The following is a 9878-nucleotide window of genomic DNA, read 5'->3' on the forward strand; positions in this document are numbered from 1 at the left end:
GCGTCCAGCAGCTGATGGTGGGGTGGAGGAGCTGCAGCCAGCGTCCAGCAGCTGATGGTTGGGTGGAGGAGCAGCAGCCAGCCTCCAGCAGCTGATGGCGGGGTGCAGGAGCAGCAGCCAGCCTCCAGCAGCTGATGGCGGGGTGGAGGAGCTGCAGCCAGCCTCCAGCAGCCAGCCTCCAGCTAGTGATGGCGGGGTGGAGAAGCAGGCAGCCTCCATCAGCTGATGGCGGGGTGGAGGAGCAGAAGCCAGCCTCCAGCTGGTGATGGCGGGGTGCAGGAGCTGCAGGCAGCCTCCAGCAGCTGATGGCGGGGTGGAGGAGCTGCAGCCAGCCTCCAGCAGCCAGCCTCCAGCTAGTGATGGCGGGGTGGAGAAGCAGGCAGCCTCCATCAGCTGATGGCGGGGTGGAGGAGCAGAAGCCAGCCTCCAGCAGCTGATGGCGGGGTGCAGGAGGTGCAGGCAGCCTCCAGCAGCTGATGGCGGGGTGCAGGAGCAGCAGGCAGCCTCCAGCAGCTGATGGCGGGGTGCAGGAGCTGCAACCAGCCTCCAGCTGGTGATGGCGGGGTGGAGGAGCTGCAGCCAGCCTCCAGCAGCCAGCCCCCAGCAGCTGATGGCGGGGTGGAGGAGCAGAAGCCAGCCTCCAGCAGCTGATGGTGGGGTGCAGGAGCTGCAGCCAGCCTCCAGCAGCCAGCCTCCAGCTGGTGATGGCGGGGTGGAGGAGCAGCAGCAGACAGCCTCCAGCAGCCAGCCAGCCTCCAGGAGCTGATGGCGGTGTGTGGGAGCAGCAGCCAGCCTCCAGCGTTCAGCCAGCATCCATCAGCTGATGGCGGTGTGAAGGAGCTGCAGCCAGCCTCCAGCAGGTCATGGTGGGGTGGAGGAGCAGCAGCCAGCCTCCAGCAGCTGATGGCGGGTTGCAGGAGCTGCAGCCAGCCTCCAGCAAATGATGGCGGGGTGCAGGAGCTGCAGGCAGCCTCCAGCAGCTGATGGCGGGGTGCAGGAGCAGCAGGCAGCCTCCAGCTGCTGATGACGGGGTGCAGGAGCTGCAACCAGCCTCCAGCTGGTGATGGTGGGGTGGAGGAGCTGCAGCCAGCCTCGAACAGCTGATGGCAGGGTGCAGGAGCAGCAGCCAGCCTCCAGCAGCTGATGGCGGGGCGCAGGAGCTGCAGGCAGCCTCCAGCAGCTGATGGCGGGGTGCAGGAGCAGCAGCCAGCCTCCAGCTGGTGATGGCGGGGTGAAGGAGCTGCAGCCAGCCACCAGCAGCTGATGGCGGGGTGAAGGAGCTGCAGCCAGCCACCAGCAGCTGATGGCGGGGTGGAGGAGCTGCAGCCAGCGTCCAGCAGCTGATGGTTGGGTGGTGGAGGAGCAGCAGCCAGCCTCCAGCAGCTGATGGCGGGGTGCAGGAGCAGCAGCCAGCGTCCAGCAGCTGATGGTTGGGTGGAGGAGCAGCAGCCAGCCTCCAGCAGCTGCTGGCGGGGTGCAGGAGCAGCAGCCAGCCTCCAGCAGCTGATGGCGGGGTGCAGGAGCTGCAGGCAGCCTCCAGCAGCTGATGGCGGTGTGCAGGAGCTGCAGCCAGCCTCCAGCAGCTGATGGCGGGGTGCAGGGGCTGCAGGCAGCCTCCAGCAGCTGATGGCGGGGTGCAGGAGCTGCAACCAGCCTCCAGCTGGTGATGGCGGGGTGGAGGAGCAGCAGCCAGCCTCCAGCAGCCAGCCTCCAGCTGCTGATGGCGGGGTGGAGGAACAGAAGCCTCCAGCAGCTGATGGCAGGGTGCAGGAGCAGCAGCCAGCCTCCAGCTGGTGATGGCGGGGTGGAGGAGCTGAAACCTGGGTCGGACCTGGTCTGCAGCAGGGCCCATTACCACTCAGAAGCTGATGGCAGTGTGTGTTTAGGTCCCTGCGGGGTGGATGAGCTGAAACCTGGGTCAGACTTGGTGTGCAGCAGGGCTCAGCACCCTCCAGAAGCCGATGACAGTGTGTCTTTAACTCCCTGCCTGGTGGGAGAGCTGAAAGCTGGGTCGGACCTGGTCTTTAGCAGAGCTCAGCAGCCTCCAGAAGCTGATGGCAGTGTGTGTTTCATCCCCTGCGGGGTGGGAGAGCTGAAACGTGGGTCGGACCTGGTCTGCAGCAGGGCCCATCACCATCCAGAAGCTGACGGCGGTGTGTGTTTAAGTCCCTGCGGGGTGGGAGAGCCATAACCTGGGTCGGACCTGGTCTGCAGCAGAGCTCAGCAGCCTCCAGAACCTGATGGCAGTGTGTCTTTAATCCACTGCGGGGTGCAGGAGCTGAAACCTGGGTCGGACCTGGTCTGCAGCAGGGCTCAGCAGCCAGCAGAAGGTGACGGCAGTGTGTGTTTAGTTCCCTGCGGGGTGCAGGAGCTGAAACCTGGGTCGGACCTGGTCTGCAGCAGAGCTCAGCAGCCAGCAGAAGGTGATGGCAGTGTGTGTTTAAGTCCCTGCCTGGTGGGAGAGCTGAAACCTGGGTCGGACCTGGTCTATAGAAGAGCTCAGCAGCCTCCAGAAGCTGATGGCAGTGTGTGTGTTTTGGTCCCTGCGGGGTGCAGGAGCAGGAACCCGGGTCGGACCTGGTCTATAGCGGAGCTCAGCAGCCTCCAGCAGCTGATGGCAGTGTGTGTTTAATTCCCTGCCTGGTGGGAGAGCTGTAACCCGGGTCGGACTTGGTCTGCAGCAGGGCCCATCACCATCCAGAAGCTGATGGCAGTGTGTCTTTAATTCCCTGCGGGGTGGAGGAGCAGAAACCTGGGTCGGACCTGGTCTATAGCAGAGCTCAGCAGCCTCCAGAAGCTGATGGCAGTGTGTGTTCAAGTCCCTGCGGGGTGGGAGAGCTGAAACCTGGGTCGGACCTGGTCTATAGAAGAGCTCAGCAGCCTCCAGCAGCTGATGGCAGTGTGTGTTTAAGTCCCTGCGGGGTGGGAGAGCTATATCCCGGGTCGGACCTGGTCTATAGCAGAGCTCAGCAGCCTCCAGCAGCTGATGGCAGTGTGTGTTTAAGTCCCTGCGGGGTGGGAGAGCTGAAACCTCGGTCGGACCTGGTCTATGGCAGAGCTCAGCAGCCTCCAGAAGCTGATGGCAGCGTGCCTCTAAGTCCCTGCCTGGTGGGAGAGCTGAAACCTGGGTCGGACATGGTCTGCAGCAGGGCTCGGCAGCCTCCAGCAGCTGATGGCAGTGTGTCTTTAAGTCCCTGCCTGGTGGGAGAGCTGAAACCTGGGTCGGACCTGGTCTATAGCAGAGCTCAGCAGCCTCCAGCAGCTGATGGCAGTGTGTGTTTAAGTCCCTGCCTGGTGTGAGAGCTGAAACCTGGGTCGGACCTGGTCTATAGAAGAGCTCAGCAGCCTCCAGCAGCTGATGGCAGTGTGTCTTTAAGTCACTGCCTGGTGGGAGAGCTGAAACCTGGGTCGGACCTGGTCTATAGTAGAGCTCAGCAGCCTCCAGCAGCTGATTGCAGTGTGTGTTTAAGTCCCTGCCTGGTGGGAGAGCTGATATCCGGGTCGGACCTGGTCCACAGCAGGGCCCATCACCCTCCAGAAGCTGGTGGCAGTGTGTGTTTAAGTCCCTGCGGGGTGCAGGAGCAGAAACCTGGGTGGGACCTGGTCTGCAGCAGAGCTCGGCAGCCTCCAGCAGCTGATGGCAGTGAGTGTTTAAGTCCCTGCGGGGTGGGAGAGCTATATCCCGGGTCAGACCTGGTCTAAAGCAGGGCCCATCACCCTCCAGAAGCTGGTGGCAGTGTGTGTTTAAGTCCCTGCGGGGTGGAGGAGCAGAAACCTGGGTCGGACCCGGTCTACAGCAGAGCTCAGCAGCCCCCAGAAGCTGATGGCAGTGTGTGTGTGTGTGTGTGTGTTTAAGTCTCTGCCTGGTTGGAGAGCCGATACCTGGGTCGGACCTGGTCTGCAGCAGGGCTCAGCAGCCTCCAGAAGCTGATGGCAGTGTGTCTTTCATTCCCTGCGGGGTGCAGGAGCAGAAACCTGGGTCGGACCTGGTCTATAGCGGAGCTCAGCAGCCTCCAGCAGCTGATGGCAGTGTGTGTGTTAAAGACCCTGCGGGGTGGGAGAGCTGAAACCTGGGTCGGACCTGGTCTGCAGCAGGGCTCAGCAGCCCCCAGAAGCTGATGGCTGTGTGTGTTTAAGTCCCTGCGGGGTGGGAGAGCTGAAACCTGGGTCGGACCTGGCCCGCAGCAGGGCCCATCACCCTCCAGAAGCTGATGGCGGTGTGGGTTTAAGTCCCTGCGGGGTTGAGGAGCTGAAACCTGGGTCGGACCTGGTCTGCAGCAGGGCCCATCACCATCCAGAAGCTGATGGCTGTGTGTGTTTAAGTCCCAGGGGGGTGGGAGAGCCATAACCTGGGTCGGACCTGGTCTGCAGCAGGGCTCAGCAGCCTCCAGTTGCAGATGGCAGTGTGTGTTTAGTTCCCTGCGGGGTGCAGGAGCTGAAACCTGGGTCGGACCTGGTCTATAGCAGAGCTCAGCAGCCTCCAGAAGCTGATGGCAGTGTGTCTTCAATTCCCTGCGGGGTGCAGGAGCTGATACCTGGGTCGGACCTGGTCTGCAGCAGGGCCCATCACCATCCAGACGCTGATGGCAGTGTGTGTTTAAGTCCTAGTGGGCTGCAGGAGCTGAAACCTGGGTCGGACCTGCTCTATAGTAGAGCTCAGCAGCCTCCAGAAGCTGATGGCAGTGTGTCTTTAAGTCCCTGCGGGGTGGGATAGCTGAAACCTGGGTCGGACCTGGTCTGCAGCAGGGCCCATCACCATCCAGACGCTGATGGCAGTGTGTGTTTAAGTCCTAGTGGGCTGCAGGAGCTGAAACCTGGGTCGGACCTGCTCTATAGTAGAGCTCAGCAGCCTCCAGAAGCTGATGGCAGTGTGTCTTTAAGTCCCTGCGGGGTGGGATAGCTGAAACCTGGGTCGGACCTGGTCTGCAGCAGGGCCCATCACCCTCCAGAAGCTGTTGGCAGTGTGTCTTCCATTCCTAGTGGGGCAGGGGAGCAAAGACCTGGGCAGAGGAGCGCCTGTCTGCATCCGATCCGGCCCCTCAGCAGCCCGCCGTGAGCCTTAGAGAACCCCCCCCCCCCCCCAGCGGGCTCCAGGAACCGGGCCCTGCGTCGGACCCAGCTCAGTAAGGCCCTCCCTCGGGCCCTGCAGCAGGTGGCCCCGTCTATGCAGTCGAAAACCCCGCGAAAATCGGTGTAGAAACGCCCGAGAGGCGTGGTGCGGTTCCCCCGGCCGGTACCGGGTCCGGACCGGTCCGGAAGTCCACCCAGAACACTGCCTGGGGCTTCTGGGCGGCTCCCCAGGCGCAGGCAGTCGAAAACCGCGTGAAAATCGGTTCAGAATTGACAAAACGGCGACCTCGTCGCTCCAAAAACTAAGTCCAAACTAAGCCTTTCGCTTATCGCTTAACGCTTAAGGCGGTCGGCCTTATGGCCAGTAAATGAAAAGTGCCTGCGCCCCTGGAGGTTTTGGAAGGTGCGAGCGATGACCATGCTCGGGTTAGTAGGTGAGGCCATCGGAAAACCAGCGTGAGTTGGCGGGTTTGGGTGGCAATCTATTCCAGGCAGAGTCGACTATCTCTGGGCATCAATTTTGGGATTTTTCCGGCTCTGGTTCTGGGAGAAACGCAGGGGCAAAGTGCACGAGCCGCGGCCGATTTTGGTGGCCTGTCCCTGGGCACAAAGTCTGAGGAGTGTGGGCCTGGTTCTCCGAAAAATACCAGTCTGCTGGAGCTCACTCCCATGGCTCCAGGGGGCACGGCACACCCCCCGGTAGCCGACCAAAGTGCTCTACTCGGGCCAGACTCGGACCCACGACCCGGGGTGAGAACCACAACTACTGGTCATCCTTTTGACCTCCAGGGGGCGCGGCAGAGCCTCCCCAGTCCGACGCAAGTGCCCCACTTGGGCCATACTCAGACCCACGGCCCGGGGCGAGAACCACAACTACTGGTCATCCTTTAGACCTCCAGGGGGCCCGGCACAGCCTCCCTAGACCGACACAAGTGCTCCACTTGGGCTGTACTCTGACCCAAGTCCCGGTGCGAGAACCACAACTACTGGTCATCCTTTAGACCTCCAGGGGGCCCGGCACAGCCTCCCTAGGCCGACACAAGTGCTCCACTTGGGCTATACTCTGACCCAAGTCCCGGGGCGAGAACCACAACTACTGGTCATCCTTTTGACCTCATGGTCATCCTTTAGATCTCCAGGGGGCCCGGCACAGCCTCCCTAGGCCGACACAAGTGCTCCACTTGGGCTATACTCTGACCCAAGTCCCGGGGCGAGAACCACAACTACTGGTCATCCTTTAGACCTCCAGGGGGCACGGCACACCCCCCGGTAGCCGACCAAAGTGCTCTACTCGGGCCAGACTCGGACCCACGACCCGGGGTGAGAACCACAACTACTGGTCATCCTTTAGACCTCCAGGGGGCCCGGCACAGCCTCCCTAGTCCGACACAAGTGCTCCACTTGGGCTATACTCTGACCCAAGTCCCGGGGCGAGAACCACAACTACTGGTCATCCTTTAGACCTCCAGGGGGACCGGCACAGCCTCCCTAGACCGACACAAGTGCACCACTTGGGCCATACTCTGACCCAAGTCCCGGGGCGAGAACCACAACTACTGGTCATCCTTTTGACCTCATGGTCATCCTTTAGACCTCAAGGGGGCACGGCAGAGCCTCCCTAGTCCGACACAAGTGTCCCACTTGGGCTATACTATGACCCAAGTCCCGGGGCGAGAACCACAACTACTGGTCATCCTTTAGACCTCAAGGGGGCACGGCAGAGCCTCCCTAGTCCGACACAAGTGTCCCACTTGGGCCATACTCAGACCCACGGCCCGGGGCGAGAACCACAACTACTGGTCATCCTTTAGACCTCCAGGGGGCCCGGCACAGCCTCCCTAGTCCGACGCAAGTGCTCCACTTGGGCTGTACTCTGACCCAAGTCCCGGGGCGAGAACCACAACTAATGGTCATCCTTTAGACCTCCAGGGGGCACGGCACAGCCTCCCTAGTCCGACACAAGTGCTCCACTTGGGCTATACTCTGACCCAAGTCCCGGGGCGAGAACCACAACTACTGGTCATCCTTTAGACCTCCAGGGGGCACGGCAGAGCCTCCCTAGTCCGACACAAGTGTCCCACTTGGGCTATTCTCTGACCCAAGTCCCGGGGCGAGAACCACAACTACTGGTCATCCTTTAGACCTCCAGGGGGCACGACACAGCCTCCCTAGTCCGACCCAAGTGCTCCACTTGGGCTATACTATGACCCAAGTCCCGGGGCGAGAACCACAACTACTGGTCATCCTTTAGACCTCCAGGGGGCACGGCACAGCCTCCCTAGTCCGACACAAGTGCTCCCCTTGGGCTATACTCTGACCCAAGTCCCGGGGCGAGAACCACAACTACTGGTCATCCTTTAGACCTCCAGGGGGCACGGCACAGCCTCCCTAGTCCGACACAAGTGCTCCACTTGGGCTATACTCTGACCCAAGTCCCGGGGCGAGAACCACAACTACTGGTCATCCTTTTGACCTCATGGTCATCCTTTAGACCTCCAGGGGGCCCGGCACAGCCTCCCTAGGCCGACACAAGTGCTCCACTTGGGCTATACTCTGACCCAAGTCCCGGGGCGAGAACCACAACTACTGGTCATCCTTTAGACCTCCAGGGGGCACGGCACAGCCTCCCTAGTCCGACACAAGTGCTCCACTTGGGCTATACTCTGACCCAAGTCCCGGGGCGAGAACCACAACTACTGGTCATCCTTTTGACCTCATGGTCATCCTTTAGACCTCCAGGGGGCCCGGCACAGCCTCCCTAGACCGACACAAGTGCTCCACTTGGGCTGTACTCTGACCCAAGTCCCGGTGCGAGAACCACAACTACTGGTCATCCTTTAGACCTCCAGGGGGCCCGGCACAGCCTCCCTAGGCCGACACAAGTGCTCCACTTGGGCTATACTCTGACCCAAGTCCCGGGGCGAGAACCACAACTACTGGTCATCCTTTTGACCTCATGGTCATCCTTTAGATCTCCAGGGGGCCCGGCACAGCCTCCCTAGGCCGACACAAGTGCTCCACTTGGGCTATACTCTGACCCAAGTCCCGGGGCGAGAACCACAACTACTGGTCATCCTTTAGACCTCCAGGGGGCACGGCACACCCCCCGGTAGCCGACCAAAGTGCTCTACTCGGGCCAGACTCGGACCCACGACCCGGGGTGAGAACCACAACTACTGGTCATCCTTTAGACCTCCAGGGGGCCCGGCACAGCCTCCCTAGTCCGACACAAGTGCTCCACTTGGGCTATACTCTGACCCAAGTCCCGGGGCGAGAACCACAACTACTGGTCATCCTTTAGACCTCCAGGGGGACCGGCACAGCCTCCCTAGACCGACACAAGTGCACCACTTGGGCCATACTCTGACCCAAGTCCCGGGGCGAGAACCACAACTACTGGTCATCCTTTTGACCTCATGGTCATCCTTTAGACCTCAAGGGGGCACGGCAGAGCCTCCCTAGTCCGACACAAGTGTCCCACTTGGGCTATACTATGACCCAAGTCCCGGGGCGAGAACCACAACTACTGGTCATCCTTTAGACCTCAAGGGGGCACGGCAGAGCCTCCCTAGTCCGACACAAGTGTCCCACTTGGGCCATACTCAGACCCACGGCCCGGGGCGAGAACCACAACTACTGGTCATCCTTTAGACCTCCAGGGGGCCCGGCACAGCCTCCCTAGTCCGACGCAAGTGCTCCACTTGGGCTGTACTCTGACCCAAGTCCCGGGGCGAGAACCACAACTAATGGTCATCCTTTAGACCTCCAGGGGGCACGGCACAGCCTCCCTAGTCCGACACAAGTGCTCCACTTGGCTATACTCTGACCCAAGTCCCGGGGCGAGAACCACAACTACTGGTCATCCTTTAGACCTCCAGGGGGCACGGCAGAGCCTCCCTAGTCCGACACAAGTGTCCCACTTGGGCTATTCTCTGACCCAAGTCCCGGGGCGAGAACCACAACTACTGGTCATCCTTTAGACCTCCAGGGGGCACGACACAGCCTCCCTAGTCCGACCCAAGTGCTCCACTTGGGCTATACTATGACCCAAGTCCCGGGGCGAGAACCACAACTACTGGTCATCCTTTAGACCTCCAGGGGCACGGCAGAGCCTCCCTAGTCCGACACAAGTGTCCCACTTGGGCTATTCTCTGACCCAAGTCCCGGGGCGAGAACCACAACTACTGGTCATCCTTTAGACCTCCAGGGGGCACGACACAGCCTCCCTAGTCCGACCCAAGTGCTCCACTTGGGCTATACTATGACCCAAGTCCCGGGGCGAGAACCACAACTACTGGTCATCCTTTAGACCTCCAGGGGGCACGGCACAGCCTCCCTAGTCCGACACAAGTGCTCCACTTGGGCTATACTCTGACCCAAGTCCCGGGGCGAGAACCACAACTACTGGTCATCCTTTAGACCTCCAGGGGGCACGGCACAGCCTCCCTAGTCCGACACAAGTGCTCCACTTGGGCTATACTCTGACCCAAGTCCCGGGGCGAGAACCACAACTACTGGTCATCCTTTTGACCTCATGGTCATCCTTTAGACCTCCAGGGGGCCCGGCACAGCCTCCCTAGGCCGACACAAGTGCTCCACTTGGGCTATACTCTGACCCAAGTCCCGGGGCGAGAACCACAACTACTGGTCATCCTTTAGACCTCCAGGGGGCACGGCACAGCCTCCCTAGTCCGACACAAGTGCTCCACTTCGGCTGTACTCTGACCCAAGTCCCGGGGCGAGAACCACAACTAATGGTCATCCTTTAGACCTCCATGGCAACAGGGGGATGTCAGACCCCAGCTCAT

The sequence above is a fragment of the Nothobranchius furzeri genome, unplaced genomic scaffold (genome assembly GCF_043380555.1).
Source record: "Nothobranchius furzeri strain GRZ-AD unplaced genomic scaffold, NfurGRZ-RIMD1 Scf065, whole genome shotgun sequence".
In the NCBI taxonomy this organism is placed as follows: Eukaryota; Metazoa; Chordata; class Actinopteri; order Cyprinodontiformes; family Nothobranchiidae; genus Nothobranchius; species Nothobranchius furzeri.